Raw genomic sequence first — 23,008 nt, 5'->3', positions numbered from 1 at the left:
GCAATTACAAAAGCCATTATCTTGCTAGGAATTTTACCAGGAGTTCCCTGTTCCTCTATTCATTGTGATAATATAACAAATGACACATGGCAAAAGTATGTTCGTATTCTGTCACTGTGTAGATAGGGACGCTGACAGTAGAGGAGCGAGTGCAGTTATTTCCCATTCTTGTCTTAATTTGCTGTGTGGGAAGAAAACTCCTCTGACCATTGTTTTCAACACTGAACAAGAATTCAGAAGCATCTGTTTATGTATATTAAAACATCAAGTACATTTTAATTTTAGAAAATCATTTTTAAAAACACTAATTAAACCCATCTATTTGTGACTTCTCATCCATTTTATATCCTTCTTTCAGGGCAGTGAACACCAAAGAAAAATGACTTAAGATAAGTAGACCATAGGGAAGATGTCATCCAGAAAAATATAACGAGATAGCATTTTCCTCACAGAAATGATTTGTAGCAGATCACGGTTGCAAGTCTGAAGCAGTCTCTGTGCCTAGGCGACAAACCTAGAGGTTTGATGCTGGATTCTGTTTTGCAGTAGAAATTGCTAGTTGTATTTAGGATGGAAATAACAAATAAACTCCAAATGGGAAAATTATCACTTTCTAAAATGTTATTTAAATTTAAAATGCTACTTAATTATGGAACAAAATATTTAGCATTTTTTTATCTGCTGTCATAGGAAATTCTGGTTAAATATCAATGGTATAAAGTGCACATATTTATAAACACAAACGCAGTCACTGATTCTTTGTTTCTCTGTAAATTTAGTTTGACAGATATTTGGGTAAAACTGATCCGGTAACTAAAACAAACGCTTCTAACTTGTTAGCAGTGAAATAACTGCTAATATTGAGGAGACATATTTACAGTTGATGTCTGTGCTGCTTCTGTGAGTCATGTCTGGGTTTGTTCCTATTGCAGCCAGGAACACTGTTGATGTTCATGTACTGTGCTATCTGCACTGAAGGCCAAGCAGATATCCATGGTCTGTATTGCCACTTAAATCCTTGTTAATATCCATCAGCCATGTGGCATCAGGAGTCGTCTTGATCCAGTAGCCTCGGCTGTAACTGGAGGCCATGTTGATGTCTTTGACCTATGCAGTCACCTAATGGTGAATCAATCCCACACTAGGATAATTCTAGGGAGGAGGAAGCTGATTCTCCCACTCCTGCCCAGACCACTGAATTAGCAGGATGTGAGCTGCCCCACTGAAAAAGGTACTGAGCCACATGGTTAACATAGATCAGAAAAATGGGTTAATCAAGATGTGAGAGTTAGCTAGCAAGTAGCCTGACCTAATGGGCCAATCAGCTTTATAACTTACAGAGTCCTGTGTGATTGATTTCTCTCTGGGACTAAACAGCTGGGGGACAGGGTGGGAAAGAAACCTCCAAACAAGCAGGCTCCCCTCATGTTACAGTCACCAAGGACTACAATACTGTCTGTGTTCTGTGCAATGGCAGAAGGCTATGTTGAGGTCTTGTGGTAAAACATAGAATAATAGAAATGAGGTAATTTATGTTTTGAATGTCTGAGCTAACTGTAGACAGACATTTGATTGTGAGAACTGCTAAGCTAGACAGACATAAAGATATTGTAACTTCAAAATTTGGGTCTAAGGATATATTGCTTTGGAAAAGTGGTTCTGCTTTATTTTCATAAAATATGAGAAGCCTTCATTTATGCTGTCTATCCAGAGTATTTTGTGCTTCCCTCTTTTCCTTATCCCATGCACTCCTCGAAGCAGTGTTGTCTTCAGGTATCTGCTGCAATTGTGTAGCCTATCTCTTCATGTGACGCCTAGAATCCGAGACATGACTTCTCAAGCACATTCAGCTGCTGTTCTGAGGAGTATTTCATTGTCCAGGTTTCATAGTTGTAAAGAAGGTAGCTCAAGTCAAGTGTCTCATAGACTCGTAATTTTGTCGTTATGTCTCTTGCTGACCAAACCTTTCCCAGTGCCTGGAATGCAGCCCTCGCTATCCCTATCTGCCTCTTAAGGTCTGAAATAATTCCCTCCTAGGAACTGAAGTTTCCTCCCAGATAGACAAAGTTAACACTTGTTTGAGTTTCTGATTCTTATTACAATGTTAAAATTCTAGTGTGCCCTTCCCATGTGTTGTATCTCAGTTTTCTCAATGTTTACTCTCATACCAAGGTTTTCACTTACTTCAACCACTCTATTTTCCATGACCCGAAGTTCATTGGGACTTTCAGCAAGTAGTGCTGTATTGTTGACCAAACACAAGTTATTGCTACACACACCACCTATTGGCATGTTTATCTCTGTATCCGTCTGGGCTGTTGCTATTATTAATTCCAGAAACAGATTAAAGAGTAGTGGTGAGAGGTTGCATCCCTGCAGCACACCTATGATTGTCTTAAACTGACCACTTAGTTCTCCACAGACTTCGACTGATTCAAAGTGTCTTTATAGGCATTTTTCTAGTATTATGATTTTTTTCTGGATACATAGAGAACCTTATCGTTTCCCAAAGACCCTTCCTCAAACTGCTATCAAATGTCTTCCTGAAGTCTATGTAACAGAAATATAACTCTTTTCAAATTTCTTTATATATTTTTCTGCCAGTTGCCTGAAAATGTAAATCTGATCAATTGTGCTCCTCTCAGTTCTAAATCTGCACTGGGCCTCTATAGGATTTCCACTGCTCTGCCCTTGATCCTTTGCAGGATAATGGAGAAGATCTTGCTGCAATAGCACAACAAATTAATGTCCCTGTAATCTGAGCAGTCTACCCTGTCCTTCTTCTTGTGTACGGGAATTATGACAGAGTGCTTCCATTTCATGGAATTCACTTAATCTTCCCATCTCTCTCTGAAGAGTCTGTGAAGTCCCTCAGCCCCTGAGCCTCCAGAGCTCAATCATGATGTCATCCAATCCTGGGGCCTTCTTGTGTTTTGCTATCTTGATAGCTTTATCTATCTTGCTTCTGTCAATATTTATATTTCCTCATCATCTCTGGTATTTGAGTGACTACTGAAGTATTTCTCATTTTAGTCTTACATCGACAGCTTTAGAGTCATTGTATAGGGTGTCAATGTATTGTCCCCATCTTTGCTTTACTTACCCTGGTTTTGTTAATAAATTACCTTGTCCATCTTTAATCACCCAAATTTGAGGAGCATATCTAATCCTAGTAGTTATCTGTCCGATAACTTTGTGTAACAAGATGCGTTTTATTATGAAGTCTATTCTCTTTGATTTTGTACATACAATTTTAGTTACAGCTCGCTCTCCTTCACTCTTCTTTTGACCCACATACACAGAGAGTTGAGCTGTTTTGCTGCCTGTAAATTGTTTCTTCATTTGCTCTTTAGCTTCCTTCTTTCTTCTGTCAGGTTAATTGTCCCTGCAGTAAGCCATTCTACTGGTGTTTACCTTTTTGCGTAATGAAATGTCTCCTTTGAAGGCTCCTGTATAGCACTTTTGATTTTCTCCCATTCACTTTCTATATTTGTAAAGGATTGCTTAATGATTTCCCTAATCCTTTTTTTCAGTGGTTCTCTTAAACTCTTTCCATACAGCTGGATTCATCAGTTGTTTGCAATCCATCTTCTGAGCTCTCTTGTCTGGCTTGTTTCTCTTAAGGTTTAACTGAATGTTGGCCTTAATAAGTTGATGATCTGACCCTAATTCAGCCCTAGGAAATGATCAACAGTTGTGATGCTAGATAAGAGTTTCCTGCTCCCCAGAACGCAGTTCATTTGGATCTATGTGCATTTGTCAGGGCATTCCCATGTCCAGAATCTTGATGGTTTGGTGTGCTTAAAATTTGTGTTGGAGATGTACAAATCATTTGCATAGCAGAAGTCAAGCAGTAATTCAATTCTATCATTACTTTGTCCAAATCCATACATTCCCATAACATTATAGTTCATTTTTTCTCTGGATCCCATTCTTGCATTGAAGTCATCCTTAATGATTAGTATGTCATCCTTTTGTGACTTGTTGACCACGTTCTGTAGATCTGTGTAGAAACTGTTGATGGCATCCTCTTCTGCATTCATTTTGCTGCATATACCTGTATGATATTTACTGAATGTGTCATTGTTTGAAATCTGGTTGATATATTTCAGTTATTTACAAGTATGTATCCAAACATGCATTTTTTTGGGGGGGGGGATCAAATTGTATAGCACTAAAGGTACACCTGCTGTGTGTTTTCCCTCTCTATTTGAGTTTATAATCCTACATTCGTTTGCTACGATTTCTTGTATTTCTGTGAAGTGTACTTCTGCCAGTTCAATGACATCCCTTCTGAAGGGACTGAGCTCATACATGTTCATACTGGCTCCCCTAATTGTGTTTAGTGTTCTCATGTTTCAGGTCTTTATTGTGTTAACTCTTTCTGTCATAAGGAAGTGCTTTTTTGTTCATTTCTCTCAGCTCCCCTCCTCCCAATCAACACATGGAAGCATCATGTGTTTTGTACTTAGGACATGAAGGTACTGGGGAACTATCAGATTCTGGAACTTAAACTCAGGTGTTACTGTTGAACGTGTCTATATTGGATTTCATGGTCTGAGTTGCTAATGACAACTGACCAGGTCTCTTACCCTTCATGCTGTAGTCTTTGACCAACCAGATAGACCTCTTTCTACCCATGTACGAAGTTTCCCAAATTTCCAGAGGACCTTGCTGGCCATTTCCAGTCTTGCCATCCAAGAGACAGCTATTGGAAGATCAAATAGACTGACTATTATAACCATAATTCTTGCTTGTTGTACATGATTTTACAAAGTTAAAGTCAAAACCTTCCTTTTTAATGAGACAGAAATGGGAAATGATATGGAGTATCCTTCTGTATGCTGTGAATATGTCTTATTATCTTTAGTGAAAAAAAGAAGACAAAACAGAGTTAGACAGAAATTCCAAGCAGAGAGACAGGGAGTAAGAAAGTGAGGTCCAGAAGACCCCAGCAGCCACAATGGAAGCAAGATGTGATGTAACAAGCCAGGAACCTTGTGGAAAAATTTAGAATAATAGAAAATGTTTAAGTTGTAAGAGGTAATTAATAATAAGCCTGAGCTATTAGACCAAACGGTTTGAAATTAATATTAAGTCTCAGAGTGGTTATTTGGGAACTGGAAGGTAGGAGAGAAACATCCAGTTATAGATACCTTTTTTTAAATTATGATAGTGTTATATCTGAACACAGAAGAGTATACTTCAGGCATAGAATTTTGAATTTGCTGTTTTGGTTTGAAACTTTTCTGTTATAACTCTTCTGCCTTATGGGACAATTTGGTGTTATCTCTAAGCAAGTTTATACATCAGTTTTGATGTTTGTGTTATGTCAGTAGCTGCATTTGTTGATTATTGCTGTCAGGTACTATTTCAAGACCTTGATGTGTGTTTCAAGTTTCATCCTGGCAAAACAGATTTATATATAACTCAGCCAGTTGGATTTTATTCAGGCATATGTCTCATACAGGAAAATCAACATCTGGAAAAGTCTCTCCTGTTGAAGAGAAAGAAATTACCTAGCTTGGCAATATGCAAGTAGAAAAGGTATTAGATATCAGATGCCTAGATGATTTTTGGCTTAATATGAAAGAGTCAAATTGTAGTAGTTAAGCATGACATTTTATTTCCAAAAATACAAAAGAGTCCAGTAACCATATCTAACTCAGTACAGACTGAGTTATTTTAGAGCAGATATTGAGAGGTATATATATTATTAACATAGCACGTGGTTTCTCATACAAAGATACCCATGTAACCAACATGTAATGAAAAACTTAATGCCCAACTGCGAGCTGGTGACAGGTCTGAAGTTCTCTCTATCCCAGTTTTAAATTCTTTGTGTCAAAAAGCATTCCTACCATTGTATTTTAATTTTATTTTATAATATCTACATAATTCTGTCTGAATTCTTTCAGGCATTATTATATGTGTGCTTCTGAATTAACCATTTTCCTGCATGTAGCTATTTTATGTTTCAAATTATTTATTATTTTGTTTCTTTATCATAAAATATGTGAAGACCTCTGTGTGGACATTGACTTTATTTCAGTTTAGGAAAATAACTGTCTTTCTATAAGCATGTAGGTCCTTTGAAACACAATTTGTCTTGTCTGATTGACTTATTCTAAAATGGAGAAAGGCTAATCTGAGAAAATGTCATATAATTTATGTTGTTTATGAGTTTTCCAAAATGGTTGTAAAAATATAGAATACCCACAATTACAGTCAAAATAATGTCACAATTTATCACATCTCTTATAATTTATCATTGAACTTTATCTAATGTTGGTTATTATGCTGATGTGTTTTCTGATCTGAATTTAAAGTGAATTTTCTTATTGTTTAGTTATATTTATTTCTTATTTCATATGACTTAAAGGCCCCAACATTTACATTTGTCTTGAAAAATTATCACACTGCACAATTACTAAATGAATAGCTTCTGCTCCTTCAATTTTCTTGGCTTTTTGCACTTCTATATATGTACTAAGAACAATTATCTTACTGTAAAGTATATTTTAGTGATGTATAAATCCAGAAAGCAATTTAGGGAATTATCATTTGAGACATTAGACATGCTAACATAGCATTGGATGGCAATAGCACTTGTACACAGCTCATTTTAATATTTATTTATTTCCTTATAGAGTGATTGAAGAGTTTAAATTAGTTATATTCATAACTCATATCATTGTGACACTATAGTGAATGGATTCATTTGTTAATCTATTTTTTGTGATTTGTTGATGGAATATTAAAGTATATTTAAAACTTACACATTATTATTTTTAAGCATAATTAGAAGTTAAGTTAATGGTTGTATTAGGGTTTTTGAAAAGATTTTTAGATTTTTTTTTTTACAAAATCACGTTTCTGCATAATATAGCTATTTCACTTCTCCTTTTCTCTTGTTTTTCATTTTATTGATTATTTAATTACTGAATTTAATATAGGTAAGCATTGGGGGTAAACAACTGGAGTTGGGGGATATTGAAGAAAATGTGGAACCTAGTATAATGGAAACTCTCTGGAATATACAAAGGTGATATGAGCAAAGGCCCATAGTAATGGAGCGTACTGAGCCTGAACTGGTTGTCTTCTGTAATCAGGCAATGCCTCCAGTGGAGGGACTGAAAAATCAGCCTAGACAAAAACATCTCCCCCGCTAATCCTTCCTACCTGCAAGATAGATGTGCTGGGGAAATTGTGGCACAGAACTTGTGGGAATGACCAACCAATGACTGATTAAATTTGAAGCCCACATCTCAAGAGGGAGCTCTCGCCTGGTACTGCCCAAATGATCGGGAATCGGAGGCTGGGTAGTCCAGAGTCCTAGAATAGAACCAAAAATGACTGCCAAAGAACCCCCCTACACACACACACACAAAGACAAACACATGCTATACTTAGACCATAGCCTAGCCTAGCCCAATCATCATCATCAGAAAGACTTCATCAACTTGTAGGAACAGATGCAGAGGCTCATGGCCCAACATTAGGTTCAGTTCTGGGAACCTTACAATAAAGGTAAAGGAAGGATTGTAAGAGACAGAGGGCTCCAGGAAACCACAAGTACAGAAATATATCTTAACCCACTTCTATCAATCTATGTATCACCATGAGACTATGGCCTACAGGTAAGGTTCAGGGGGACATTTGTTTCCTTCGGCATCTACATGGTGCCTCCTTGACTCTGCCTATTTATATTTCTGTTCAGATTTCATGCGTGGATTTGCTCTACTAAATCATTGGCTCAAACTGCTTTATTCATTAACCAATGGTAATATATAAAATTGTAATACTTGCAGCCTACTGAGCGGAGATCCACATCATGAATTTGAGTGCATCTCTAACTATTTTGCTTGCTATTAGGACTCTTTTTTCCCATTGTGTTGCCTCATCAAGATATGAGGGTTTGTGCCTAGTATTATTATAACTTATTATGCCATGTTTGATTGAAATTCCCGGAAAGTCTCTCTTTTCTGAAGGGAAACAGAGTAGTAGTAAATCTGGCTGAGAGAGGAGGTGAGGGGAAGGGACTGAGAGGAGATGAGGAAGTATAACTATAAAACTATGATCAGGATAAAATATATCAGAGAAGAATACATACACACATACTTACAATGTAATTAAAAAGTAAAAAAATATATGCATGAACATTGTTGTTTACTTCCTAATCTTTGGACAAAAGCTTTCTGCATTTCACCATCTAGTGAACTGAACAGTGACAGGATTTTGGTAGTTATATACATAAAGTTCTAAAATGCCCCACATTCCTAATCCACATATAAATGTGCCTTGTTCTACATATTTTATCAAGTATTCACCAATTTTAGTCTAATTTTATGGTCATAATTACTATTTAGCCTTTGTTTTTTTCATCAGTTGCCTTCTTTTACATATTTTATCAAGAATCAACCTATTTTAACCATAGTTTTGTGGTATTAACAGCTATTTATTCTTAGTTTCATCATTAGCTGCTATTAATTTTAATATATTTTATCTTATTGGAATGTTTATATTTTAAAATTTTTCTCCCAATGTAGGAAAATAAAAATTGTGTATTATTGCATTTATTGAGGTAAACTTGGTTTTCTTCAGATGCCTGTGTTATTATTATTTTATGCAGCTTGATTCATTTTTTCTTCATAAAGTTTGGAAAACTGAAGTCAGTAGCTACAAAAAAGTTTGGTCTCTGGTTTTTATTTTCCTGATCTTCTTTTCAGATTTTGAACCAATAATTTTCTTACTATGTGAAATTCACGAGATGTAGATGGCCACCAGTATGTGTCAATGAACAATTCATGGATTATGTAACAAAATAGAACTTTGACCCACAACTGAAAATAAACTAACAAAGAATTCAACCCCTCATCTACTATCAATAACACAGAAAGTCAGCCTGAAACAAGACTGAAATGAAGGAAGGCAAATTTTGTTCTCTAACGATGGTCAAGGAAGCTAAAAACACCCTTTGTAGCACATGTGACTTAAGATCATGACTTAATTAAAAACCAATGAATTAACCAATGTTGGTCTTCTTTTTAACTTTGGGCAAAGCACCATCAGCCAAAAATTGACAGTCATCTAGGGTAACCTCCTAATGGCAAAGTCATGACTTTTCTATGCCAATGAGACCAAGTCACATCACCAATGATACAGTCTGTATATAATACCAAGGTTTTCAGACATTTCTGTTACCATTTTATTTCTCTCAAAATATAACTGAGAAGAGCTAAATCCCTCAGTCCAAAATAATGGTTTCATGGTTTCTCCTATTATTTTTAGGAACATTTCTCTCTCTCTCTCTCTCTCTCTCTCTCTCTCTCTCTCTCTCTCTCTCTCTCTCCTCTTCTCTCTCCTTTCTCTCTCTTTTATCTCTCTTTCAAACCTCTGTGTTTCTCTGTCGTGGGTGTGTGTGTCTGTGTGTGTGTGTATTTCTAGATTTCTAGCTACAAAACTTAAATACGACAAATATATTTTAAAGAAATAAGAATATACAACATTACCTATACAGCTGTCTTCTGATAATTTTGGTAATTAGATTCAGGATTTTGGGTTGAATTCCTTTGAGTGACATCAATAATTTCATGCATGTTTAGGTCTTTACAAATATACTATATATTATTTCTGGATTCATTTAGTCTTGACCATTATGATTTAATAAGTCATAATCAGGTATTGAAATATGACTCACTTCTAGCAACAGTATAAGCAATATACGGGAGTGAGAAATAGCCAAAAGATAATAGAATAAGTATAATACTAAATCTTTTCAATATGTGTGTTTTACTAGGCTATGAAATACTTGTATTTTAAAAACAAAGAAATATAATCAGGGATTATGTTTTATTCTCTAGTCACTAACAACACATTCTCTTTTAAGAATTGCTTCAAATTATTTTTTAACACATAGAAAGACTTTATTTTTATGTTAAAGAGAATTTCTAAAAATTACTTTGAAAGCTTACAGATAGTAATTCCCAGATTTTGTATCCCTTTTCCTTACATTTTTGATTCATTGAGTTTCTTTTTTCCAGATACTAAAATGAATGATTCTAAAATTTCAGTTCATCTAAATCCAAAATCAATTTTGTCATTTTCGAATAATTTTTCAAAGTATATTTACATTAGCCACGGTAGGTATTGACCTTACTGGATTAGAAAATGCGTTGAAGCTTCAGGGGTGAATGTGACAGTGTAACTTGAGAGGTATATTCAAGGGAACTCACGGCAAAAAGCAAATTACTAGGGCAGATCTAACATCATTGATGACAAATATAATCCAACAGTCTAGATAATATGAAACAAAAGTATAATATTTCTATGTTACAATATGAATAAGAATGCAGATTTGAATGCTTCATCACCATGGAGTGACACTATCAATAGGTATGGACTTGTTGGAATGGTTGTGGCTTTGTTGGGGAACATGTATCACTGGGGGTGAGCTTGGAGGCTTCAGATATTCAAACCAGGTTCAGTGTCTCTCTCTTCTGGATGTAGAATTCTCCAGGCTACATCTTCAGCACCATGTCTGCCTACACGCTGCTATGCTTCTCACTCTGACAATAATGTATGAAATCTCTGAAACTTTAAGCCAGCCACAATTGAAAGATTTTCTGTATAAGATATGCTGTGATAATGTAGTGTCTTCACAGCAATAGAAACCCTAACTAAAACACTCCCTCTGCCCCCTCTGTCTCTTTCTCGCTTACACACACACACAGAGAGAGACACAGACACAGACACACACACACACACACACACACACACACACACACATATACACACACGACTGTTATTTTATTTTAAGAAATGGTAACTTATACTTTTGGTTGTGAGACGTGTCGCTTAATCAATACATCATCAATTGATTGTAAACTCGGTTATCTCATAAACATAATCATTCTAAGATTGGTAAATTTCTTATTAAAGTGAAGTTGAATGTTAAAAAATGGTAACTTGGCTTTTTTATTTTTAAACTGAACTGTGTATTTGAATCATTTCCCTTTATGTTTTCCAAATGAAAACACTTTTCTCAGCTAGAGAGAGCATAGTTCAGAGTCCAGAATAAACGTTTGTACATAGTGTGCTCTTTTGTCAAAAATCAACTGTGAAATAAAATTACTAAGACCTAAAAAGACGGATATGGAATGTAATCACTCATTAGTGGACTCTAGCCATAAACAAAGGGCATTGAACCTATAATTTGCGATCCCAGAGAAACTAAATAATAAAGGTGAACCCAAAGAAAAACATATATAGATCCTCTTGTAAATGGAAAGCAGACAAGATCTCCAGGCAAAAGTTGGGAAGATGGGGTTGGGGGTGGGATGGAGGGAAGGGGAGAGGGGGAGGGAGAAGGGAGAAGGGAAGGATTGTGGAGAAGTGGGATGGTTGAGATGGAGGGAGGACTGATATGGGAGCAGGGAAGAAGATATTTTAGTTAAGGGAGCCGTTTCAGGGTTGGCAAGAGACTTGGCTCTAGAGAGGTTCCCAAGTGTCCACGGGGATGTCCCCAGCTAGGTCCTTGGTCAGTAGAGAAGGGGCTGCCTGAACTGGCCTTGTCCCACAGTCATACTGATGAATATCTTGAATATCACCATAGAAGCTTCGTCTGACGATAGATGGAGATAGAAACAGAGACCAACATTGGAGCACTGGACTGAGCTCCCAAGGTCCAGTTGAAGAGCAGAATGTGAACAAGGAAGTCAGGACCATGAGTATGCCTGATCTAATGGCAGCTCACCAATGTCAACTGAACTGGGACTGAATGAGCATGTGATCAAACTAAACTCTCTGAATGTGGTTGACAATGGGGGCTGACTGAGAAGCCAAGGATAATGGCCCTGCGATTTGTTGCTACTCCATGTACTGGCTTTTTGGGACCCTAGTCTATTTGGATGCACACCTTCCTAAGCCTGGATGGAGGAGGTAGGGCCTTGGACTTCCCACAGGGCAGGGTACCCTGCCCTCTCTTAGAACTGGAGGGGGAGGGAAAAACGTGAGTGAGAGCGGGAGGAAAATGGGAGAAAGGGAGGAAGTGGAAATTTTGAATGATATTATTTATAAAGCAATAAAAAAGAACCAACAAAGAAAGAGAATTACAGACCAATTTCTATGAACATAGCTGCAAAAGTACTCCATAAAATACTTGCAAATGAAATCCAAGGACATTAAAGAGAGAGAGAGAGAGAGAGAGAGAGAGAGAGAGAGAGAGAGAGAGAGAGATCATTCACTATGATCAAGCAGCCTTCATCCTAGAGATGCAGGAATGGTTTAACACATAAAAAAATGGTAAATTAATTCATCATATAAATTAATTAAAAACAAAATCCATATGATCATCTCATTAGATGTAGAAAGTCTTTGACAAAATCCAACACCCCTTTATGATTAAAAAAAGAGTCTTAGAGATGGGGTAAAAGACATGACTCAGTGGTTAAGAGTCTTGGCTGTTCTTCTAAAGCATCCACATTCAAAACCCAGCATGCACATGATGGCTCAAATCTATTCATAATTCCAGTTCCAGGAGATCTGACACCCTCTTCTGAACTCTGAACCCAAAGTATGATGGTAGTACACAGACATACATGAAGGCAAAACACATACACAAAATTAAAAAAAAATCATTAAAAAAATTTAGGTGTTCCAGTGACTGTATATAAAATTTGCTCACAAAAATCAGTAGCCTTCATTTAATGTAAGAAAAGAAAAATGTATAGACCTCTACAAATTTTTACTAATGGACCAGATTTCTTTTCATTTTATGTGCAAATATTTACTTTATGATAATGAGTCAAAACAGATCAATAAAAGTAGAAAGTAAAATTAAAATTCCTCTGAAAAAAAATCTGTAGCCTTCCTATATACAAAATACAAATGGACTGAAAAAGAAATCCAGGTAACAATACTTTCACAATAACCTCAAATAATATAAAATATCTTGGGATAACTCTAACCAAGCAAGTAAAAGACTTATCTGATAAAAATCTCAAGGCTTTGAAGAAAGCAACAGAAAAAGATGTCAGAAAATGGAAAAATATCCCTTGTTCATGAATTGGTAGGATTCATATACTAAAAATAGCCTTCCTACAAAATTAATATACAGATTAATGCAATCCTTATCAAAAATCCAATATAGTTCTTCACAGATCTTAAGAGAACAATTTTCAGATTCATTTGAAAACACAAAAAAAAGGATAGCTACAACAATCATGAATAATTTTGAATGTATTGTCATCTTCAACCTAAATTGTTCTACATAGCTATAGTAATAAAAGTGGCATGATATTGGCATGAAGACAGAAATAAAAAGAATGTGAGGCTCAGATATTTTGTAAAATTTAGTGAGAAACTATTTTCCCTTATACTTACAATAGTATCATATGTTATACTTACAAAATAAATATCTTCTAAGCCTTAGAAGAAATTCATATATCAAAAAATGTTAAATATTTATATGGTGAAAAATCATAATGATGACTTCAAATGCATGGTATTATACATGATTGCACATGATTATATGATATAATAATATGATACGTCACACAATTTAATATTTATATTATATAATCAATAAATGATTATATTCTAGGAAGCCCACTTCCTTGAGAAATTAACGGAAAATCGGCAACAGCAGGCATCAATATGTAAACAACTTTTATCTTTGGTCAAGCAAAATTTGATATTCAACTATAGCAAATAGGGTAGCCTTATTGTCTCAACTGCATTACACAATGCTTCCTTTAAGACCACAACTTTCTTGGGAATTGGCATGATGATAATTGTTGGTAACATGGGTATTATATCCTTACCACATATGCCCTGTCCTGGACTCTTCTAAAAGTTCAGTTCCAATATTTTATAAGTCTTCCTTGTTACTGGAGGTTCATGCTACCCAGTAACACTGCCTAACCAATCATGGTTTCTTCTAGGTATACCTTTCTCAGTATCATCACAGCCTTCTTTCACTTCTATCAGCATGAGTTCCCCAGAATGCATGGCATTCTACCTTCGACTTCACCAATATACTGCCATGTTACTAACATAAAGAAATATTTTAATAATAACTTATTAAAAACTGGCATGTATAATGAAGTAAGTAACACTGTGGATGACAAATATATTCACCATGAATTGGCCCTCTGTTCTTGATCTGTTTTAAATGTTCTCATTCAAGTTTAATAGCACTGGTAAAAAGTTAGTCTCTAAAATATAGGCTGCTATCTTTTTGTAAAAAGATATATTTTGTTGAAATCTAGTATAAAATAAAATATCAGAGTATTTAATGTAACTCTTTGCATTTAGAGAAAACAATTTCCTCTAAAATTTTGGGAATCCTGTCTTTTTGTAATTCTAATTTAGGGCCTTTTTATTCTGATATTCATTTTATCTTTCACTTTCTTTTTTATCTTTTAATTGTTATTTATTATTATAATTTTTTTTAAAGATAGGGTTTCTATGTATCTTTAGGGCCTGTTCTGGAACTAGCTCTTGTAGATCTGGCTGGCCTTGAACTCCCCCTGTCTCTGCCTTCCAAGTGTTGAGATTAAAGGCATGTACCACAAACGCCGGCTATCTTTCACTTTCTAAAATACATAGTGATTCTAAAATTGAAACACCATTTTTTTGATTTTCCCCAACACTGGAATTCTAACTCATATTAGAGATTTAAGTTAACTTTTAAATTTTCATTGTATTTTCTTATTTAAGAACGGGAATTTGATAGTTAAAATACTATTTGCATTCATTTTGTTAAAAATGTTACAGTATGTATGAATTTAGTCAGATAATAAAGATAGATATCATGTATTTTTCTCTCATGCCTGAGAGAAATCGGGAAATTTTGGGGAAATGGTTTTAATATGTGCAAAAATCTTATATTTATTGATTACTTATACACAGAATCAGAACAGTCTGAGTAACAAGGGAACAACTAAGAAGGTGAAGATTGTGGCATGGAAGCAAAAGCAGTACAAGTTAATTTTATGCTTGCATGAAAATGGATCTCTAAAACCCCATAGGATAAAATAATGAGATTTAAAAAACTAATAAAGCAGCAGTGACGGCAACAACAAGAACAACAAAACACGCAGCACCCCTCAAAGATGGGAAATGATTTTAGGTTTCACTTGGGAAGGTAAAACTATTACAACACACTATAGACCACAGGCTTGTAACTCTTTTCCCAATATCTATTTATATTTGCTTTGTCAAGGTGTCCAGTCACAACAATTGAACAGTTACTAAGGCATGGGGGCATCATGTATCCCTCTTTTGCAGATAATGTTGCACAGCCATCTATAGCTCTTTTGTGATTAAAGTTGCAATGGCCAAGTCATATCTGGGTGGTGATTTTCTTGGTACTCTTCCCAATTTCTAGCTCTTACATCCCTTTTCCTCCTTCTTTTGTGATGCTCTTTGGGCACGGTGGTTATAATATAGATGCCCAGTTTAGAGTGAAGCTCTCAATGTTACTTATTTTCAGGACTTTGACCCGATTTGCATTTCTGCATTAATGCCAAAACTCTCCAAAAATAATCTCTATTGCACCAAGAAAGAGATTTACTAGTCTGTGAATGTGAACACAAACATCTAGGATAAAATTTGACAACATTTCTACTTAGAAAAACAGGGCAATATGCTCCCCTCTGAGTTCATAATCTCCAGCTAAAGACTTATGATCAAATTTATAGCATCAGATATGTATTCTCTCTAATGGAACAGGCCTCCAATAAACCACTGTGTTTGGTTACCCCCAATATTGGAGTGTCATTACTGTAGGTGTGGCTGTATTTTGCATAGGAGGCAAGTATTTAAACGTACAGAATTGGAATCTGGAATAACTATTGGTCTCGTTTCCCTCTTATCAGTTTATATTGCACCTTCTATCATTTAAATCTTAACCACTATGACATTTAATTTCATAATTTCTCTGTAGATCAGTAAAAAGTATGATTTCTTCAGGAATAAGGTCTAACCATCTAGTTTTAAGGGACAACTGAAATTGTTGGCAAAGCCGGTAATTTTTTTGGGGGGGAGGTCAGGCTATATTTGGCCAAAAGCTCATTAGCAGGGATTCCTCATCTGACACTGAATGAATTCTTTATTCAGATGCAAAAATGCTTTTCTTTACATTATCTATGTCTTTTTATATCTATTAAAAAAGGATTTGAGTGAAAATACCTTTTTAAATGCATCTCGAAGAAATATTATAATTACCTTGGATAATTGATATTTTTCTTTTATTTAACAATGAAAACTATATAAATATCCTGTTACAGGCTCCTACTCCCAAGGTGAAAGCAAAATGAGCTGTATTGTCCTGTGTGACAATGTCTATGGCTTCCCATTAGTTTTATAAGGTTGATATAAACACTGTGCTTCAGATATTTTCTTATTTGAAAACCCCTTTTTGTATAACCAGAGCTTTTGTGAAACAAGCAAAATAGATTTTACAATTTCTCCATCTTGGGTCTTATATCCTCTATTTACAATAAGAAATGTATAAAGGTATAGTTTTCTTTAACTAAATCTTGATGTTTATGATCAAAATTTAGGTTCATTGGAAGACTTTTCACATAAAATAATTGCACAATTACTCAGCATGTATACCACTCAGTTAAGTAAAACAGAGTTATTGTAGTAATTTTAGAGTCTTCTCCCCAAATTTCTTCACTTAACCAACATACAAAAAGCTGTATTCCTAGATAGCCTTCCTGTTAAGGTCTAAAGCACTTATTCTTTAGCTATTTCTAGTCAACTATCATGATAAATCTTGTCATTATTTAAGATGCTTTTATAAGTGGCTAAAATGTGTATGTGTGTGTGTGAGAGAGAGAGAGAGAGAGAGAAACAGAGACAGAGACAGAGACAGAGACAAAGATTCAGAGAGAGACAGAGAGACAGAGAAACAGAAACACAGAGAGATAAAGAATGAGGTTAGAGTTTCAGTTCTTGATTTTTTGGAATCCCCACCATAACCTTTTATGTTTTTTGTTCAGCTAAAATATATTCCATTCTTTAAACATGTCACTTTGTTTATTTGCTACTAGGCTCTTGAACTTTTTGCTTCTTCTGCTTTAATTCTCTCATTCTACAGGCCAATTCTTATAAAACATTTTAGTTTTAATATTTCATTGACAATTATAGGAAACAATACTATTAGTCTACAAAAACAAAATATATATTTTAAAATATGTTTTCAGAAAGAGGTACAATATATGTATAAAGTGAAAATATATTAAAAAATACGTTAAAGTATTTTGTTCCTTATTTATTTATTTAAAAAATTTCCATTTCCTCCCCTCCTCCCAATACCCTCCCGCTCCCGCTCCCCCCACTCCCTCTCTTCCTCCCTCTCCATTCCCAAGAGCAGTCAGGGTTTCCTGCCCTGTGGGAAATCCAAGTTCCTCCCCCCTCCCTCCAGGTCCAGGAAGGTGAGCATCCAAACAGACCAGGATCCTGAAAAGCCAGTCCATGCAAACGAATCAAGACCCAGTGCATTGTCAATGGCTTCTCAGTCAGCCCCCATTACAGTCACACTCAGAGAATCTGGTTTGATCACATGCTCGTTCAGTTCCAGTCCAGCTGGCCTTGGTGCGCTCTCATTAGATCAGTCCCCTTGTATCAGTGGGTGAACGCACCCTTCGCGGTCCTGACTTCCTTTTTCATGTTCTTCTTCTTTATGCTCTACATTTAGACCTTGGGGGCTCAGTCCAGTGTCCAATGTGGGTCTCCATCTCTATCTCCATCCATCGTCGGATGAAGGTTCCCTCTGGTTCTGCTTTCGTTGCTCACAATCTCCCTCCCTCTGCTTCTCATTTGGACCTAGGGAGCTAAGTCCAGTGTTCCAATATGTGTCTCTGTCTCTATCTCCATCCTTCGCCATATGAAGGTTCTGTGGTGACATGCAAAATATTCATCAGTATGGTTATGGACCCAGGCCAGTTCAGATACCCTCTCTTCTGCTGCCAAGGGAACAATCTGGGGACCTCTTCTTGGGTGTGGGATCCCCTCCAGAATCGAGTCTCTTGCAAACCCTAAAATGGCTCCATTAGTTGAGGTATAAACTTCGCTGTTCCCATAGCCATACTTCTTCCCTCTCCCCCTCCCGTTCCCCCAAGCCATCCCCAGTTCTCGCCCTCTCCCCTCTCCCTAACCATCTTCCCTTACTTCCACCCAGCCACCCCCCATGCACCCAAGTTTGCCTGGCAATCTTGTCTACTTCTAATATCCAGGAGGATAACTATATGACTTTCTTCAGGTTCACCTTTTTATTTAGTTTCTCTAGGATCACGAATTATAGACTCAAAGACCTTTAACTATGGCTAGAATCTACTTATGAGTGAGTACATACCATATTCCTCTTTTTGGGTCTGGGTTACCTCACTCAGTAAAGCGTTTTCTATTTCCATCCATTTGCATGCAAAATTCAAGATGTCATTGTTTTTTACCGCTGAGTAAAACTCTAATGTGTATATGTTCCACACCTTTCTTAACCAGTCTTCTATTGAGGGACACCAAGGTTGTTTCCAGGTTCTGACTATTACAAATAGTGCAGCTATGAACATAGTTGAACAAATACTTTTGTAGTATGATAAGGCATCTCTTGGGTATATTCCCAAGAGTGGAATTGATGGTTCCTGAGGGAGGTTGACTCCCAGTTTCCTGAGAAGCCGCCACACTGATTTCCACAGTGGCTGCACAAGTTTCCATTCCCACCAACAATGGATGAGTGTTCCCCTCCCTCCACATCCTCTCCAGCATAGACTGTCATTGGTGTTTTTGAGTTTAGCTATTCTGACAGGTGTAAGATGGTATCTCAAAGTGGTTTTGATTTGCATTTCCCTGTTCGCTAAGGAGGTTGAGCATGACCTTAAGTGTCTTTTGGCCATTCAAAGTTCATCAGTTGTGAATTCTCTGTTCAGTTCAGTACCCCATTTTTTAATTGGGTTAATTAGAGTTTTAGTGTCTAGTTTCTTGAGTTCTTTGTATATTTTGGAGATAAGACCTTTGTCTGATGAGGGGTTGGTGAAGATCTTCTCCCAGTCAGAAGGCAGCCTTTTTGTCTTACTGACAGTGTCCTTTGCTTTACAGAAGCTTCTCAGTTTCAGTAGGTCCCATTTACTCATTGATTCTCTTATTGTCTGTGCTACTGGGGTTCTACTTAGGAAGTGGTCTCCTGTGCCTATATTTTGGAGACTACTTCCCAATTTCTCTTCTATCAGGTTAAAAGTGGACAGATTAATGTTGATATCTTTAATCCATTTGGACCTGAGTTTTGTGCATGGTGATAGATACGGATCTACTTTCTTTCTTCTACAGGTTGACATCCAGTTATGCCAGCACCATTTGTTGAAGATGCTTTCCTTCTTCCATTGTATACCTTTAGCTCCCTTGTCGAAAATTAGGTGTTCATTGGTTTGTGGATAATATCTGGGTCTTCTATTCGATTCCAAAGGTCGACTTCTCTGTTCTTATGCCAATACCAGGCTGTTTTCAATACTGTAGCTCTGTAATAGAGTTCGAAGTCAGGGATGGTAATGCCTCCAGAAGTTCCTTTATTGTATAAGATTGTTTTGGCTATCCTGGGTTTTTTGTTTTGCCATATAAACCTGATTATTGTTCTCTCAAGGTCTGTGAAGAAGTTTGATGGGATTTTGATGGGGATTGCATTGAATCTATAGATTGCTTTTGGTAGAATTGCCATTTTTACTATGTTGATTCTCCCAATCCAAGAGCAGGGGAGGTCTTTCCATTTTCTGGTATCCTCCTCAATTTCTTTCTTCAAAGACTTAAAGTTCTTGTCAAATAGGTCTTTCACTTCCTTGGTTAGTGTAACCCCAAGATATTTTATGCTATTTGTGGCTATCATGAAAGGTGATGTTTCTCTGTTTTCCCTCTCTACTTCTTTATCCTTTGTGTATATGAGGGCCACTGATTTTTTGGAGTTGATCTTATATCCTGCCACATTACTAAAGGTGTTTATCAGCTGTAGGAGTTCTATGGTAGAGTTTTTGGGGTCGCTTATGTACACTATCATATCGTCAGCAAATAACGAAAGTTTAACTTCATCCTTTCCAATTCGAATCCCCTTGATCTCCTTATGTTGTCTTATTGCTATTGCTAAAACTTCAAGCACTATATTGAAGAGGTATGGAGAGAGTGGACAACCTTGTTGTGTTCCTGATTTTAGTGGAAAGGCTTTGAGTTTCTCTCCATTCAATTTGATGTTAGCTGTCGGCTTGCTGTATATTCCTTTTATTATATTTAGTTATGATCCTTGTATCCCCAGTCTCTCCAACACCTTTATCATAAATGGGTGTTGAATTGTGTTAAATGCTTTTTCAGCATCCAATGAAATGATCATATGGTTTTTTTCTTTCAGTTTATTTATATGATGGAATACATTGATAGATTTGCATATGTTGAACCAGCCCTGCATCTCTGGGATGAAGCCTACTTGATCATAATGAATAATTTTTCTAATGTGTTCTTGGATTCGGTTTGCCAGCACTTTATTGAAAATTTTCGCGTCTATGTTCATGAGTGAGATTGGCCTGTAATTCTCTTTCTTGGTTGTGTCTTTGTGTGGTTTTGGTATCAAGATAACTGTAGCTTCATAAAAGGAGTTTGGCAACGACTCTTCTGTTTTTATATTGTGGAATACATTAAGGAGTATAGGTATTAGCCCTTCCTGGAAGTTCTTGTCGAATTCTGCATTGAAACAACCTATTCCTGGGCTTTTTTTAGTAGGGAGATTTTGGATAACAGCTTCTATTTCTTCGCGACTAACAGATTTATTTAGATTGCTCACCTGTTCTTGGTTCAACTTTGGTATACGGTATTTATCTAAAAAAATGTCCATTTCTTTTATATTTTCCAACTTTGTGGCATATAAACTTTCATAGTAAGATCTAATGATTCTCTGAATTTCCTCTGTATCTGTGGTTATGTCCCCCTTTTCATTTCTGATCTTATTAATTTGCATGCTCTCTCACTGCTGTTTGATTAGTTTGGATAGGGGTTTGTTGATCTTGTTGATTGTATCCAAGAACAAGCTTTTTGTTTCATTGATTCTTTGGATTGTTTTCTGTGTTTCTATTTTGTTGATTTCAGCCCTCAGTTTGATTATTTCCAGTCCTCTACTCCTCCTGGGTAAATCAGCTTCTTTTTTTTCTAGAGCTTTCAAGTGTGCTCTTAGGTATCCAATGTGTGCTTTCTCCATTTTTTTAATTGGGCACTCAGTGCTATGAACTTTCCTTTTAGCACTGCTTTCATAGTGTCGCATAGGTTTGAGTATGTTGTGTCTTTATTTTCATTAAATTCAAGGAAGACTTTTCTTCCTTTCTTTATTTATTTCTTCCTTGACCCAGGGATGATTTAGTACTTGACTCTTCAAATCTATGAGCTTGTTGGCTTCCTGGGGGTGTTATTGTTGTTGAATTCTAACTTTAATCCATGGTGATCAGACAAGACACAGGTGGTTACTAATATTTTTTTATATCTGTGGAAGTTTGGTTTGTTACTGAGTATGTGGTCAATTTTCGAGAAGGTTCCTTGAGCTGCAGAGAAGAAGGTATATTCTTTCCTATTTGGGTGGAGTGTTCTATAGATGTCTGTTAAGTCCATTTGATTCAATACCTCCAATAATTTTCTTATTTCTCTGTTAGGTTTCTGTCTGATTGACCTGTCCATTGCTGAGAGAGGTATGTTGAAGTCTCCTACTATTAGTGTGTGTGGTTCTAGAAGAGTTTCTTTTACATATGTGGATGACTTTATATTAGAGTCATAGATATTCAGGATTGAGACTTCCTCCTGATGAATTGTTCCTGTTATGAGTATGAAATGTCCATCTCCATCTCTTCCGATTGATTTTAGTTTGAAGTCAATTTTGTTAGATATTAGAATGGCCACACCTGCTTGTTTCTTAGGTCCATTTGCTTGGAAAACCTTTTCCCAACCCTATACTCTGAGTAGGTGTCTGTCTTTGTGGTTGAGGTGTGTTTCTTGTAAACAGCAGAATGTTGAATTCTGTTTTCGTATCCAATCTCTAATTCTGTGCCTTTTTATAGGTGAATTGAGTCCATTGATATTAAATGATATTAATGACCAGTAGTTGTTGTCTCCGGTTATTTTTTTTCTGTAGTAGATTGTATGTGTTTTCCTTCTTTGAGTTGTGCTTGTGAAGGGTTGCTAGATGTCTGAGTTATTGTAGGCAGTGTTGGCAATGTTGGATTCCTTGGGTTGTGATTTTCCTTCTAATATTCTCTGTAATGCTGGATTTATAGCAACGTATTGTTTAAACTTGTTTTTATCCTGGAATATTTTGTTTTCTCCGTTGATAGTGAACAATAGCTTGGCTGGATATAGTAGTCTGGGCTTGCATCCCTGGTCTCTTAGTTTCTGCAGTACCTCTATCCAGGACCTTCTGGCTTTCATGGTTTCCATAGAGAAGTCTGGTGTAAGTCTGACAGGTTTACCTTTATAAGTTACTTGATCTTTTCCCTTCACAGCTCTTAATATCCTTTCTTTAATCTGAATGTTTTGTGTTTTGATTATTATATGGCGAGGGGATGTTTTTCTCTGACCCAGTCTATTCGGTGTTCTGTATGCTTCTTGGACCTTCACAGGAATATCGTTCTTTAGGTTGGGAATGTTTTCTTCTATAATTTTGTTTCTTATATTTTCTAGACCTTTGATCTGCAATTCTTGTCCTTCTTCTATCCCTATTATTCTTAGATTTTGATTTTTTGTTATGCCCTAGATTTCCTGAATGTTTTGTGATGAGAATTTGTTCGATTTGCTGTTTTCTTTGGTCATAGCATTTATTTTCTCTATGGTGTCTTCATAATCTGAGAATCGTTTTTCTATCTCTTGTAATCTATTGGTTATACTTGTTCCTGAAGTCTCTGTTTGTTTACCTAGCTTTTCTATATCCAGCCGGCCCTTGGTTTGTTTTTTCTTCATTGCCTCCATTTCCGTTTTCAATTCTAGA

The sequence above is a fragment of the Myodes glareolus genome, chromosome 12 (assembly GCF_982192425.1).
Source record: "Myodes glareolus chromosome 12, mMyoGla1.1, whole genome shotgun sequence".
Lineage (NCBI taxonomy): Eukaryota > Metazoa > Chordata > Mammalia > Rodentia > Cricetidae > Myodes > Myodes glareolus.
The sequence above is the reverse complement of the archived record's forward strand: the minus strand, read 5'-3'. Positions refer to the sequence as shown.